The sequence below is a fragment of the Diadema antillarum genome, unplaced genomic scaffold, assembly GCF_040938485.1.
Source record: "Diadema antillarum isolate AM-2024a unplaced genomic scaffold, OU_Dant_1.0 scf00000098, whole genome shotgun sequence".
Taxonomy (NCBI): Eukaryota; Metazoa; Echinodermata; class Echinoidea; order Diadematoida; family Diadematidae; genus Diadema; species Diadema antillarum.
Genome location: NW_027270987.1, coordinates 504,231 through 520,956, shown reverse-complemented (window position 1 = coordinate 520,956; position 16,726 = coordinate 504,231). Strand labels below are relative to the sequence as shown.

Sequence of the window (16,726 nt, the reverse complement as noted above, 5' to 3'; positions counted from 1 at the left end):
TCGTCTCCGTGCCGCACAAACCACTCGCCACGATTGAGTGCCTTTAAGAAGAAAAAAAAAAAATTTTCTCAGAATGGTCACTTGGAAATTTCCGAATAACTGATGGATCAAATCCCAGCATGTAAGTGACTTCATGGACACATACTGGCTATTTATAAGTGAAGACAAGTTGTCGAATTACAGTTGTAGAAAGACATCAAAATTTGCTAGAGACTTTGTACGCTATATGTACCTACACAAATGTAGGTGTGTGGGACCAGGTGTAATTGCTTTATTCCAAATTCGAGAAAAAAAAAATGAATGACTTTTTATGATGAGGGTCAAAGGCCCTTCACTCAGGCACCTGAAGATTAACTCTGGTGCTATACCATTGGCAACCTGACTGTATGACAAAACCCATGGTGTTTTGAGATGGCAATGCTGAAAAGGTTAAATGACAGAAAGATAGTTGAAGAATTTGCATGCAAAAATAGGCAAATGTCATTTTCATTTTTTTTTAATGGTCATCATCAAACAACTTAAAATAATAATCATTAAATATTTCCAATGACACTGCACTTATTACATAACAGGGAACATTTTTTTTTAAGATATCGTCAAAAGTATCACAAAATGAATATTGGTTTTTGCATTTGAACTCTTCCTTTCCTCCCTATGACATGTATCTCTACTGTAAAAATATGGCATGGTACCAAAATGACATCCACAAGAACGACAACACCAATATCATAGTCTGTAAAGCCACTGCCCTTCAGCCTTTCAAACACACTCTTCGACTTTATTTTTGCTCTAGCAAAAAACCATCAGTGCATAAAAGTACATTTGCCTAGTTGTTTGTGTTTTGTCTACGTTGTCTTTTGCTTACATCTCACATTTCAAGTTATCCGGAAACAGCTCCTATTTCTTGTTGGTCTTGGCACTTGTGGAAATACGTTATGACATCGTCTGCATTAGCACATTCCACTGCAAACTCCTGTTTTGTGTTTACTATCGAGAAAGGGCAGAACTGGATGAAAAAAAAAATGTCATCAGCCAAACAAGTTAATAGACGTATTGAAGGATCGACGTTGCTGTAAGCACTCAGGAAATTGCTATGATCACAATATTTCTGCGGGATATGTATAGTTCAGAATACCCACCAGACTGCCCTGTAACTCTTTAAAATTTTAGCATTTTGTCAGATTCTCGAATCTTAATGCGATCTGCCTCCCTCTGGAGAAAGATGATGTCGGAACAAACGTCTGCATGCCTGGGGATGATCGCTTTTTGATTAGATTTGAGATTGAGGCTCACGATAATATTTAGATAACCCCTTTTTACATTTCTTCAGTCTGCGTGAAATTTTCACACACAAAAATTGCACCGCATAATATCCGTTCTTTAAAAATCTTCATTTGATTTCCATCATTTACCACAAAAACCCATCAATTTTTTTGTTGATGGATTGTGATACAAAATTACTAGCAATAGGCATGAGACAATCTAAGATAAAGTCTAATAGACATATTGAATCATGCAGGTGCATGATGATTTTCTTTACAAACAACAGAAAATCATTGACAACATATTTGAAGATAACCACAGTACAAAAACACCTGTACATGTAGAGATCTATCTTTTAGAAATGTTATTTTCATTCACACTGTTTTCATGTAAATGTACTAAGATTAGCACATTTCATTAGCAGGCTACTGAAGTCGTGACGTGTCTGTTCTCGGAAATGTCATTTGCAGCGAGTGGGTGACAAGGAGACTTGTTTCAGAGTCTGAACTTTTAACCTGTTGAGGACGGACTGAGTTTGCTACAACACGAATTTCCCACAGACACCTGCTCGAGCATACTCCGGACTCATCCTCAACGGGTTAAATGATACAGTATGAGACAAGCATTTCAGAAACCCGATTACAATGCAGACATCTCTGCAGTATGAAACACCTCTTAGTTTAATTCCCCTCTGGCTGGCCTAACTGTAAAGACAAGACCATGTTCCATTTCCAACACAATGGAATTGAGATGATTGGTGACTTCTTCTAAAGAACTGAAAGTTTATTTGAAGAAAATCTATTTTGAAATGATTGAAATATCCTAAAACAAAGCGAATCGAAGTGGTCCTAATAAAAAGCTGGTTCCCACCTTTTCCTCTTAGAATTGTACGCTCTTCAACATTTCATGTAAGTGGTTACTGATTATCTACCAAAAAGTTAAAAGCTGAATCCCCATCTCAACCAAACCTATACCATCCCTTTAATCCAACTTTCTCTATGTCAAGTGGTATGTGTTCCTCTGTCTCAACTGATCACAACTGAAACCAGAACAATACATTCATGGCAAACGGCTCAATCCTCTTATCTCTGGCACGCCTCAGAAGGGTGGTCTCTACCTCACAATTAATACAAAATAGTCTTTCCCGACCAGCGCTGCTGCTACAATGAATGCAGCCTTTCAAAAATTGAGTCTTTTTTGGAGAAATTACTCTCAGAAAGCTTTCTTTAACTCGCACGCTTCATTCTCCCCAATGCTACTGTGCATCTTTTCCTTTCACCTGGCACAGCAGGAAGCCCCACGCCCGTTCCAACGGCAAGGCGGCGACGATGCAAATCTTTTATCAAATCATTTCGGGGTGGCGCAATGATCGACCTTGAAATTAACTGCTTTTCATTACCAACTCCAGACACAACGGGGGATTCCTTACGCCCCCAAGTGAAATCTCGGGCATCTTGGCAACGGCCGAAGAGGAAGAAAGACGACCAAAAAAAAAAAAAAGAAGCATCTAGGTGATTACGCTTCGGAAATTTTCAGCCGCGATGACTCAGAGGCAGCGGTAGACTCCTACGTTCATCACGTTGTCCTTATTGGAATCCCCCAAGTGTGGTCGTCTTTGTTTCCACTCCAGTGATCCATTCGTCCTCAGCGGCCTAATTCCTGTCATTTTCTTCCAGAATCCACATACAGGAGGAACTCTCTCTCCCCCTCTCTCGCTCTTTTCCCATTCTCAACTGGGCATACTGATGAGATTTTGTAGCGATACCACAAACCCCGGGGATCTAGACACAGTCTTAATTGATGAAGGAGGTAATGTTTCCCTATTCATTAGCAGTCAAGGCCACCAATACAGCCAAATAAGACTCTGTCCAGCAGAGCGTGGCATAATGTTTGGAAACATGGCTTTTCTTATTCCTCATTCTCTACCCCCATCCTAACCACCACCCCCCCCCCCCTAAAAAAAAAGCCTTTTCAATCATGTCATTGCAAAACAGATCTGCAGGATCTAGGCCTACGGATATTATGATGAAATATAACCCTGTATATACCCTTCATCTCCACTATGTAACTGTATGTTGTCCATCTTGCATAAAATGTTTCTAAAATATTCTGTTGGAATGTGATTGCAAGAACTGCTATAGAAATGAAGCATGTGTGAATAATGCCTCTGTTGTCCATAGAGCAGAAACATACAAACACACAAACATACCACCATACACATCTCCAGACAGAAATCACACGGTCATCCACATTTTGTTACACTGTAGAACAAAACAGAAGTGACAAAAGTAATGTTAAATTTCTTGTAAAAATATATATAGGGCCTATATATTGTTATCATCATCATCATCACCGTCATCATCATCACCATCATCACCATTATCACCATCATCACCATCATCATTATTATAAAATTGCACATTAGGGACCTACACCAGGGCAGCCGATCTACAAATGTAAATATCCATCTGACATTGTAACTGTGTGGCCTTACACATTTCAGATGTTCTTTTTAAAACTTCTCAATCATGCTATAAGAAAAATAAAACAAAGACACTTGTGAAAAATAAAACAAATATGCCTAAAAAAAAGAGAAAATTTTAGAAAAGAAAAGCGGCCTTGCCCTGAAAAACGCATGCTACACTGTTTTCAAAATAACATGTGAGATGAAAATGGCAAAATCCTATTGAGAATTTAGACTAGCGGGCTATCATGCCCGTTATGAGGTGTGTGCTCCTTGCTTCAGGGCATTGACAGCCCTTTAATGGCTTGGTCTATTGTGACAATAGGCACATAAATCAAGCAATATGATGTTCTTTGTAGGTGAATCATCCTTTTATGCTCACAGTAAGCCTACTATTCTTGAAGATCCCACCCCCTTAAATGCTCCCAAATGTGAACTACATCCCAGCAATATCACCCATCTCGACTGCTTTTGGAAATGGCACATTACAGCCGTGACTAAACAGTTATGACAAGCATATCTGACATAAATGTCATGTAACATCAGACTGAAAATCTCTGTCAGATTTAGACCCAAGCCCACTGATGGTGATCGCCATGGTGATGGGGGATGTTGCCCGTCGAAATTCCAGGCAGATGAGGGGGGAAAAAACAAATTGACTGAAGCCCACATTCATCCAGCCATACATCATAACAAGACACACCGCAATCTGGATCGAATTGGCCATGCGACAATCAGATTGATGAGTATGAACCGAGCAAGGGGAAAAAAATTGATGACTTTGAAAGATTTGAAATCCCCAAGAATTGGGCATCTATCACACACACACGTACAAACACACACCCACAAACATATGCACAAACACACACACACACACACACACACACACACACACACACACACATAGAAACACACACACATAGAAACTCGCAAATTTGCGGGCAAACGTGACAGATGGGGTCTCTGCCTGCAGCAACTCGGCCGGAGAGTCACCCGGAACGGATCGGGCTCTGGCGGACTAAAGGATAGAAACTGGACGGGTCGCCGGGCGGAGCGGGAGTTGACCACTTTATGGTGAGTGCCACTGAGAGATGGGGGAAAGCAATTGACCGGGCGTGGTCACTCATGCATAATGCCAGGGGGGGGGGGGGAAGGGGTAGTGAAGCAGGCAGTCGGTATGCCCCTTTCAGACTAAGCAGTGTTCAATGGGGTGCATGCTGCATTCGCTTGTTCTGAAAACCGTCATAGGCTGCGCTTATCAACTTTCCCATGTTTGAAATGCTTTTCAAAACTCACTATCAAAACGTGTTAGCAAACACTTTTTGCATCATGTTTATTGAGTCATTGCATTTATCAACTCTGTTGTGAGTCGATTGGAAAACCTTGCCACTGCACAGCTCCATTGCGCAGTTTGACCCAATGACCCAAGACGCAGAGATGTGTAGTTGGCAGTAGTTGCCATGGGCAGGTCCGAGCTATAAACGCATTTCAAAACGACTTTGCGTTTACCAAAACTGTACTGAAACGCTCTTCAGGCTCAAACGCATTTGCGATCACACTTTTTTCGACATTTCAGATACGCGATTATCAACTGCCCAAACTCCTTCAAAGATGTTTGCAAACCTTAATTCTGTGCCACAAGTATTAAAGTTGATAAATGCACCATTTGACTCCCGTTCAAATTACCAATGAAAATTGGAGCAAAAGTTATCTCAACCATACTTTAGTTTCACTAGTGTACATGTCAAATGGTGATTGACCACGGGCCTCCAGTCTGGAAAGATCTCTAGTTAAACACCACGGGATTTTCTCCCTTTTTTTTGGGGGGGGGGGAGGGGGGAATGCTACCTAGTTTCAAGGAGTGTAATGCAGTATTTTAACTTCATTTTGATTAATATCCATTTTGCAAACATCACAAAATTGTGGATGGTTGAAGAACATTGTCTCCCATCATTGGGTAATGGAATGGTCATACACCTCAAAAGTTAAAAAAAATAAATAAATAAATAAATAAAAAACTAACCTCATGTCACTTGAGAATATGCTCCCCTTTTGTACCAAGAAAAACAGTTGGAATTTTGGGGGTCCAAATAAATTTGCTTGAAGTCTATAGTATTGTTTTCCCCTCCATTATAAAGAAGTTTCAAATTTTATCATTCTGAGGAAAGGTCTGAATTACCTACCTCTTCAATACCACCCAATGAAAAGCAATTTAATTTTGAGGGTTGCAAAGGGGACACACAAACTTCAAAGAACCGTGATCTCATGAAACAGAGAGGTGATATGAGAAGTTCACATTTTATTGATGCAATTCTTACTGGGCTTCAAACAATCTTTCGCAGGTGGAGGAATTACATCACCGATGGAATCACCATGAGTACAGTACATAGCTATAGATTAACTTTCGGGTGTGAAAGTGGCTATAATTATGTGTCATCTACGTCGTCTCAGCAGAATTTGAAAACATAAATACAGAGAAATAATTGATGAAACAGAGCAATGGTGTATCACCATTATACAGCACACACTGAACACAACACACGTCAAGCCAAAGGGAAATTAGAAAACTGAATGCTCAATGACTTTCACATGTGATTAACCTGTAATGAGTAGTGATCACATCTTTCATTATGTTGCTAATACTAAAATATGCTCTTGATCATTTCAAGATGAGTAGGCATTTCAGACAGCCTGCTGAGAACATTTCTAGTACAGATCAAAAACTAATCAAATATACTTGTAAATATATGCCGCACATACCAGTATTAGGCATAAACAGACCTACAAGTTTTTCCTGCAGCGTACAGCTTTCTACTATTGCTTCATACTCGTAAGCCAAAAAAAAAGAGAAAAAAGTCAGATTTCTGGATGTCAGTTGATACACTGATTCTGTTAAATGGATGGTATAGTATTGGTGGAGATGAAAATTGGGCTTTCAACTTTTTGCAAGATACCAAGAAACCACTTATGAGATAATACAGAGTATACCAGTCTAAGAGGAATTCAAAGTTTATTGGACGTAAATCGGTTTGGGAATGGCTGCAGACATCTAAAAACAAAGTAAAACAAAGCGACCTTGATAAAAGGTGGGTCCCACCTTTCATTGGGATTGCTCTGTTTTGAGTATCTTAACCATTTCAAAACCAAATTTCATCAAATAAACATTGAATCCCTCTTGGAATTACATGCTGTTTGACATTTCACAAGATATTTCTCATCATCACACACACACACACACACACACACACACAAAATGTTAGAAACCTGAAGTTAGGTATCAACAAAAACTATATCATTCCTTTAAAGGGATGGTACAGTATTGGTGGATATGAGAATTGAGTTTTTAACTTTTTGTGAGATACCGAGAAAACACTTATGATATAGTACAGAGCATACCATTTTAAGAGGAATTCAAAGTTTATTTGATGAAAATCGGGTTTGGAATGACTGAAACATCCAAAAACAAAGTAAAACAAAGTGATCGTAATAAAGTGTGGGTCCCACACTTTATCAGAATCGCTCTTTTTGGATATCTCAGCCATTTCAAAACCAATTTTCATCAAATAAACGTTGAATTCCTCATAGAATTGCATGCTCTTTCATATTTCATATGAAGTCGCTCATTATCTCATCAAAAAATGTAGAAACCTGAAATTAGGTCTCAACCAAAACTATACTATCCCTTTAAAGGGAAAGGCTAGTAACTGATCAGTGGGAATCAGTGGAAATGCTGGGAGATGATTGTTCCAATCCTCATGGGATTCATTCAAGAGTTCATTGTATATCTATTGTTGTGTGAAAATGATTTGCTTCAGAACGGTCTCATATTCAAGTAATGTGCAGATTAATGCTCCGTCACTGACCAGGGACGCTAACCTGGAAGCACTAAACTGCACATTACTTGAATATGAGACCATTCTGAAGCAAATCATTTTCACACAACAATAGATATACAATGAACTCTTGAATGAATCCCATAAGGATTGGAACAATCATCTCCCAGCATTTCCACTGATTCCCACTGATCGGTTACTAGCCATCCCCTTTAAGGTCTAACGTCCCACACAGGGATGCCAGCAGACAACAATAAGTGAGTAAAGTGAGCCGAAACTGACCACTTCAGTGTGAAGGCCCTTTGAGGTTTGCAGTTGTGACCATAATCTGTGAGCTCGGAGAAAACCTAACTGGCGCACCCCTTTTCTTAAATAATTCAGTCATGAATAATTAAAAGCTGGTTCCTCTGGCCAATGGAATTGCTAGATCCTTGCTCGGTCCACTCATCTGCCATCAAGTGCGAAATGAATATCCATGAACTTCTTCAAACATACCTCTACTGTACTGATTGGTTGCAATTATTGTTACGAAATGCTGGTAGCAAAATTTGACAATTCAGAGGCAAATGATACAAAATTCCGACTAGTCTCCCTTCAAAAGGCCCTCCCACTGGGGATTGCCTCTCCCCTGGTGGCTTGACTTTGTCACATCAGATGACCCTATGCTTACTTCTCTCATGATTACTGTAAAACCAGACGCATTCGTGGCATGAAACTTTCACAAATTGCCACTGGCATTCAATGCTTTGTGTAAACAAGAACTTTTGAAGGCATTTTACTTATCAAATGCGAATCTTGGCTCCTCATGAAATTCACGAAAGTTTTATACATGCAAGCGAAAATGTTTGGTTTTACGATACTACAGAGAGAGGGTCTCTGACAAAGACTATTATTTAGTTTGCTCTTTTCGTCTTCCACAACAGGTTTAAGTCCATGTATTCGCTGCATTAAATTGGCTGAGTAGCTTCTTTATCCGCTTATTTACACAAACAGGGGAATACAAGACTGTAAGGATGCATCAGTGTGAGATTGGATAGGCACTCATCACACCCACAAATACAAGAGGGTATATAAATCGGATTTAGTCGCAGTGTTCATACACCCAGTCTCCGGAGAATGATTCGCTTGACAGGGCACTAATTCCTTGCTTAACTGTCCAATCGGAGTTAAATCCACTCCTAAATGCCCATTCCCTGTCAAACAATGGTCAGCATGACCGCTCCTGACCCATGACGTCAGTCCAAAGAAATGAAAGAAATGCATGCTGGCCAGCGTACCCTTTAATGCTAGTGTGAAATACATCTGCTGCTGTTTTATAAACATGCACACACAAGTAGAATGGCAATTCTAGTTATATACAGGCACATTGGTGACACACAAAGTGAAAGTTTGGGGTAGTGATCTTTGAAGGTTTTGAGTAATTTCACGCTCTGTCTTTTTGGAGCTATTCCGCAATATGTGATGTCACATAAGAATGCAACAATATGTGATGTACATAAATGTGTGAACATACAGTAAGTTTTCATTTAAAGTAGCATTAATAAGTGGAGTACCTATTTTGGAGTAACTGTTTATATGGTTTGTAAATTGAAATGAAATTTGAATAACGAGCATCCCCAATAGTAAAAGGCAGCCATCCAATACTGCATTAACATAAAACTAATTATTACGGCACGTGTAGAAGTGCATGCGACTGGCATTGAGCCTGACATGAAGAAGAGTTTATCTCTGAAAGTAGAAATATGCACATAAATAAATTCTTCGCTATATTCAGATTTTGGAATAAATAAAAAAAGGCGGGTAACTTCAATCCCTCATACCCTGGAGATACTGCAGACATGGAATTGTTTGTTTGTTCTGAAGACTTCATGAGAAATTGCGGGATGAATCTTTTCAATAAATAAAATCCTCCCCTCATCCCATAAGATTAGCGTGTGAAATGCCAGGTGAGGCCGCGGCAAAATGAAGCGCGGTCAGAATCTCCTTCCCGAGGAGGAGGGGGTTTGCAGCCAGCGAAAAAAAATGGGGCTCACGTATCAATCGGAGATCGCTCATGTAAAGCCAGCCGTGTTTACTGGAAAGGGCATGTCTCTTTCCCCCCTGCCTTTGGGTATCTATAAGTCTGCAAACGGATTCAAAGCCAACATCGTCAGAAATCCTGGCCACAGAGGCAACGACTTATCGGAAATATCAATACAGCCCGAATCCGACATCAGGGGGAATGTCAATGCACCTCCCGATTCAGAAGGTGGATTCAGAAGGAGGTCACCGAAGAGCTTGGTGGATGTTTTGACATCCTATATCAGATTGTGAATGGAGGGCAAAAGTTTTTCTCACTCCCGTCTCCGCAGAGAAGAATTTTCTTCATAAGTGGTAACCTTGCATCGCTGGGCAATATCCCAATTCCAATGCATAGGGAGGTTGGAGAGGGCAAGATTTTAATCTGCCAGGCACACACGGCCTTTCTGGAAGCGTCTGTCCGTCTGTGTGGACGGACAGCAGCAACGTGTTGGCTCAGTCGGAGGGAGCCCCCTTGTGGCCAGTTTAGGCGCAGCAAAATGAAGTTAACTCCTCGTGAGATCTGAAGAGATTCGTGCTATCGAATTGAACAACCCTCGGGAGTTTGTGGCAGTCAGAAAGCCCTTACCAGACATGACATCCCCAGATTTTGTTACCATAACAACAATTGGCTGCCAAGCACTGGGAAACTGAAGTAATGCGAGCAGTTTAAAGGGGAAGGCTAGTAACTGATCAGTGGGAATCAGTGGAAATGCTGGGAGATGATTGTTCCAATCCTTATGGGATTCATTCAAGAGTTCATTGTATATCTATTGTTGTGTGAAAATGATTTGCTTCAGAATGGTCTCATATTCAAGTAATGTGCAGTTTAATGCTTCCAGGTTAGCGTCCCTGGTCAGTGACGGAGCATTAATCTGCACATTACTTGAATATGAGACTGTTCTGAAGCAAATCATTTTCACACAACTATAGATATACAATGAACTCTTGAATGAATCCCATAAGGATTGGAACAATCATCTCCCAGCATTTCCACTGATTCCCACTGATCAGTTACTAGCCTTCCCCTTTAAAGACAGCAGTAGCAGAAATTGTAAAGCATTGTGCAGGGTCCCAGGGAGGACGGGAAACACAATAGCTTGGAATAGCAATGCTTGTTGCTGACAATTAAAGCAGTAGGATCATGCTCCTTTATATTATGCAAAATCCTGGCAATAGAATAATTTTGTCCTAGGCCAGCAACTGTCAGTCAAAGAGAAAACAAAAATATAAAAACTGAAGGAAACAAAATGAATATGTTTGTTGCTTTGAGGTGAGGGCAAAAGTTTGCAACCTTAAATTCAATCCATGAAGCTGTGCTGGCTACCAATTTGTCATCTTTTCAGGTAAATCTCAGAAAATTGAAATGGTCATCCCTATGGATTCCCAAGAGAATCACTTCTAGCTAGAAAATCATTTCTAGCTAGAGTTAGAGGGGATAGATTGTATGTGGTACACACAAAACTGGGATTCCCAACAGACATGATATCAATACAGCACAAAATCTCATGGGGCTCCTCCAGCTCAACATTCAATCTACGGTCTGCAGGCTACAACGACCTCACAAATCACACCCTAGATTTCGATGCAAACAAAAAGATGCATCTTAACCCATTGATGACGGGTTGCTTTTGCTCCAACAAGCATTCCCAATAGACACCTGCTCGTGTACACTCCGGACTCGTCCTCAATGGGCTAAGCTTGCACAGGAAAATAAAGGAAAAATCATGAGGTACATGCACGTACATGTAAGAATGTTCAGAATTTTGTTGCTGTTGTTGACTAAAGTATGACTTTAATTCAATATCATAAACTGAAGAGTATAAACGTTATATGTACTGAGACAGAAAAACAAAAAAAGTTTCGCTGCCAGTGAGGACGGACGAGCAAATTTCGCGAAGACTTCTCAAAATTAAACTTTGTGATGTTTTGCCAGCATGACCACAGATAATAAGGGCATATTCTTGAGGAAATAGAGGAAATGATTGGGGATTTTTTTCTCTTTCTTTTCTAATGCCAGAACTTGTGTCAAATGCTATGTATGATTTATTCACTTACTGTAAAAGTGGTTATTTTTGCATGACTAATTTTTCGCGCTTGGCCGAGTAAGAGGAGTTTTGCGTGTTTTTAATTTCGCGGAATCAAGACATCACGCACAGGAACATATGGCAAGCAAAAATATTAGCGCGCTTTTATTTTCGCACTAGTTTCTGGTGGCGCGAAATGGGCGAAAATTTCAACGCCACGAAAATTTCCACTTTTACAGGACTTACTACAATATGATGAAAAAATGTGCAAATATGAAGTAAAATTTCTTCAAATCAAACTAGTTTCATGTTCAGATAAACTAGAATTTGATACTGTCTCACAGTAAGTTGCAGATGTTGCGTTGCTGATTTCCAATATTTTTCATCTTTCATTTCGAACAAGAGACCCGCTGAGCCTACACGTTTGTAGTACTCACCTGCAAATAGCATTTTGCCTTCATGGCACAATACCTGAAGGAAATTATTTAAAAACCCTACAGATTCATGGAATGCTGCATGCCCCTTTTGATCGAATTTCAGCCACTTGTTTTTCACGAGGAGCATGAAAATGTTGAAAATAATGAAATGTAGCTTATTTTGTGTATGATAGGTAACACGCAGTATCCTGGGGTACCCTGTCTCATGTTCGTAACATCTACAGCATATTTACACACTGCCATCATGGAGGTCCTGTGACAACAAATGTTACAAGAATATACCATCATTTTGATGTTTGTACTACCCACGTATATTATTTGGAAATGAAAATAAAACATGAATGAATGAATGAATGAATAAATGTATGAATGAGTGAGGTCAAAATCTACCAGTTGGCAATAAGGATCCCAATGCCAATCCAGTCCTAGTTGTTATGAAGTTTTATACTGATAATGATGACACTTTTTATAGCCTTTTCAAAGCATGTTATAACAATTTTGAACAGTAATTCAACATAATATCAGTTTAATTCCACTAGCTTGTCCTATGATAACTTAATTTTATGTCTTCCGTGGACTGGTAATGCAAAGTGAGGTGCAGCTCTCTGTGTGTGACACTTAACACGTTATGGACGGGCTGGTTTTGCTACAACACGCATTTCCCATAGACACCTGCCCGGGTATACTCGAGACTCGTCTTCAACAGGTTAACACTGGTGTAGTGTGTGTAATGAGTGCTGATGTATGATGCTGCTGCACTGCTGAGTTTATTTTTACCCCAAAATTTTCTTCCTTAAAGGGGTCATATAGTTTTGGTTGAGTCCTAATTTCAGGTTTCTCACATTCTTGGTGAGATAATGAAAAACCTCTCATGAAACATGAAAGAGCATGTAATACCATGAGGAATTCAATGTTTATTTGATGAAAATTGGTTTTAAAATGGCTGAGATATCCAAAACAGAGCAATTCTAATAAGTGTGGGACCCACACTTTATTACGATTGCTTTGTTTTGCTTTGTTTTTGGATGTTTCAGTCATTCCAAACCCGATTTTCATCAAATAAACTTTGAATGCCTCTTAAAGTGGTATGCTCTGTACTATTTCATAAGTGTTTTCTTGGTATCTCGCAAAAAGTTTAAGGTCCATTTCTCATCTCCACCAATACTGTACTATCCCTTTAAAGCACTAGAAATAACTTTTGCACTTTTGTTGTAACCACAGCTACACCACTTAAAGATAAATAAATAGATACACTGTAATTCTAACAAAATGGCAGATTTCTATTATTGGTACCCCAGGGTACCTGAAACTGCATCATATTTGGGCCTCATCGTGAGGAACCAATGTGGGTACAACTCCTTTTGTACAAGCTACGTCTCCTCTCCTTCCAAGTTTGGTCAAAATCCAGGTACCAGTCTTCAAGAAGAAGATGAGATTGTGCACAAGTATAACGCATGACGGATGAGGCAAGCTGCACGATGCACGACAGTTGTCAGACAATACAACAGATGGCTGGCTGAAAACGATCACAATAGCTCACCTGAGTCATTCTGCTCGGGTGAGCTAAAAATGGGATATTTATACGACAAAATGAATATTGCACAAACACTCACCGATTCCCTTGAAAGTTTCCCATAATTTTAAAGGTACACTGACCTCGGACTAGAGAGGGAGTTTCTGCATGGACCTACACTTATGTATCTGCCATGTTTCTGAGCATCCAAATACAATCAATTTAAGCTGTATGTCAAAAATAGTAAAAATAATGTAAATATGAAGAATTTAATCACAAAACAAGCTAAATCCGTTCTTGTCAAGTTGAGGTATTTGTGATAAAAGCTGCTAAAAACCAAAAATAATAAGAAAATACAGGATATTTTCAATAATAATTTCTGAATATTCCTTGTTATGTTACAAGTGAGGTATTACTGGAAAGGTTTAATTTTGCTCTACCTGAGGATGGACTTACTTTGAAATGTTTAAAATGGCGCTTAGCCCATTTTGCAATAAAATTCTTCATATATCTTGATTCAGCCATTATTCCTAGCTGGTTCCACCTATTACATATGTGACCCTGCACCTCAAAACAAACAGAAAGTCGCCAGGCGTGAAATTTTAGTTAAGACCATATTCTGAAAGAGCAGACTTTAAGCTTTAAAATGATGTATAACTCAAATCAAATGGACTCTCCTAACCTATCTAAAATTGGAAAGAAAGCACAAACTCAGGAAAAGTGTGAGCTGAGAATAGAGGCTCTGAAGTACAGTGTCTATTCAAGCGCTTAATCTTTACCAAACCGTGCTGGCTGTGCGATGAATGGGACAAAAAACAGGAAGTAAACCACAAGAGTATCAACAATGAAGGGATTATCAAATTAAACTGAAATTAAGCATGCCTTATTAACACATTCTGTCCATAATTAATGACAACTTTCAAAGTAGTAGCACTATCCTTTCAAAAGTTATTAGAGTTGAAAGTGAAGAGTGTGGACAAGGTTTTTCAGAAATGAAAAAGGGATTCTACAGACACGCCTAATCACACTATTCTACCAAAAATGTTCGAGATAAACTGCTAAAAACACACTTTCCTGCCCGTTTTATGATACCAAATTTTAGCATAATGTAAAAGAAGACCCGTTCTTTCAGAAAATATGAAAAAGTCAAGTTCGGCTTGGTTGACCCATTTCACTTATTTTCAGTCCTCACGCAAAATCAGTGTGTGCGACTTTATGTTCGTTTTGAGGTGCACGGTCACATATGGATCCTTCGAAGACAATGTCTGCTTGCTAGCTAGCATTCATACTGTCAATCTTCGAAATGGCAATGGCCACAACTGTCACACCATCTAATAGCGCTCTCTGAAATCCTGGGTCCGTGTACCTTTTAGACGAACATACAGTGTTGTGCAAGTAAAAGTAGTTTTCTTACCTTTGACTTGAACAGCTATTCTGAGCTCCTCAGTCACAGACAGTGCTTGAGATCAGATTCCTTTCCTGAGGAGAGGGAAGAGGAAAACTGTGTGACATTCATGGTATTCAAGTCATCAAGAACTGATATACTGTACAAAGAGCAGTATATAGTGCAGTCGGAAAGGGGGGTTCCCATGCACCCCAAACATATATTTTTTTAATCTACTTCATCTAGACTAATTTTGTGCGTAGATTTCAAAAATGCAATGTTAACAGGTCAAAGCGTGTCCCATAGTGGTCAAAAATCCGTTTCCATGGTAACGCATGGTGAAAATGTCAGTATCTCATAAAAATACATGTAACCTTTGATAAAATTGTTCAATTATCATGGCTTTGGTATCAAATTAAAGACAATTAAATTATCTATATGATGATACCAATTATGTGGGGGGTTATACCAATCTTCATATTAATTTTGAGGCCAGAATTCAATTTTTTCACATTTTTTAGCAAAAATGCATTTTTACCATAATACTAATCTATCTCTAAATCATACCAAAACACATTCAATTTGTTTGAATATTCTTCAAAATTATACCAAATATGTATGTAATAAAATGTGAAAAATTCGTAGATATTGCTCAAATAACAAGAAAGTTACGGCCATCCAAAGTTGACATTGACACCTGTCAAGAATTGGTCAAGAATTTCCAGATGGATGATGATATGCGCCCTCTATTGTGGAGAAATAAGCAAGCTTGTTGTTGTTGTTGTTGTTCATTTTCCATCTGTGAAGATGGCTGGATAGCCCATATTCAGCTACACTAAGCTGGTCTTCCATGGGGTCCAGTTGGATTTGCGGTGGGACCACTTCACCGGGTTAGACACCCTGCTCTTTTCGATGAATGAATGAAGCGGGATCTTTTACGTGCATGAGCTGTGACTCTCTCATAGCTTGCTTGTGATAGGACAAACGTTTTGGTGAGAAGCTTTATTGTTTGGATCAGACCCGGATCAGTCAAAGAAATCTGCCATAAATCAAACCTCTGACCCTTGTATTTGATTACATTTTGTGTCATATTATTGTTTTTAAAACCATTCTGCAACATACATTTATTTTTGCCTGAAAGCAAAGTACCAAAAAACTTCATCTACTGAAGCTTTTCCACTACAAGTTTATGTTCCTTCAACTTCAGTCTCACACGTTTAAAAATGTGTTAGGATTTAGGTATGACATGAAATCAGAACTTGTTGATGTGCTGTGTTGAATTGAGTTGAATTTACTAATATTTAAAGAGAACATCTATGAATAGATTGTTATTTGTCAACACTTTGCTGAGTGTGGAAAGTAACAGATTACAAGATTAGTTTGATGGAATGTTACTGTCTGTAACATAATACTAGTTTTGGTGTAGACCTTAGTTCTGTAGACTCCACATAATTTTGTATTCATTACAATAGATCTGTAATGTTAGAGTCTAGTTCTATGTAATTAATTGATGGTGAAAACAAAAAGTAAACAGAAGCACCCAAATTTTATCTAAATTTGCAATATTTCATGAGGTATATTTTCATGCCTCTGCACTGAAGGTGGCGGATCGGGGGGGGGGGGGGGGGGGATGGGGCACATCCAACAGGATTTGCATTTACTGTACATCCTCTCACTAAATAGATATTTTGAAGCAATGCTTCTCCTATCATTTCCACGACATTTATTGATATAAAAGTGTGTAGCA

At 39.1% G+C, this 16,726-nt stretch overlaps 1 protein-coding gene across 1 annotated transcript in view; it reads right to left on the bottom strand.

Moving 5' to 3' along the window:
- LOC139718677 (plexin-A4-like) overlaps positions 1-16,726 on the bottom strand; it is a 311,060-nt gene that overhangs the window by 235,642 nt on the left and 58,692 nt on the right. Inside the window, exon 2 of the mRNA XM_071630135.1 lies at positions 15,010-15,074. The gene's annotated coding sequence lies outside the window, so the exon portion shown is untranslated. The remainder of the gene's footprint in view (positions 1-15,009; positions 15,075-16,726) is intronic.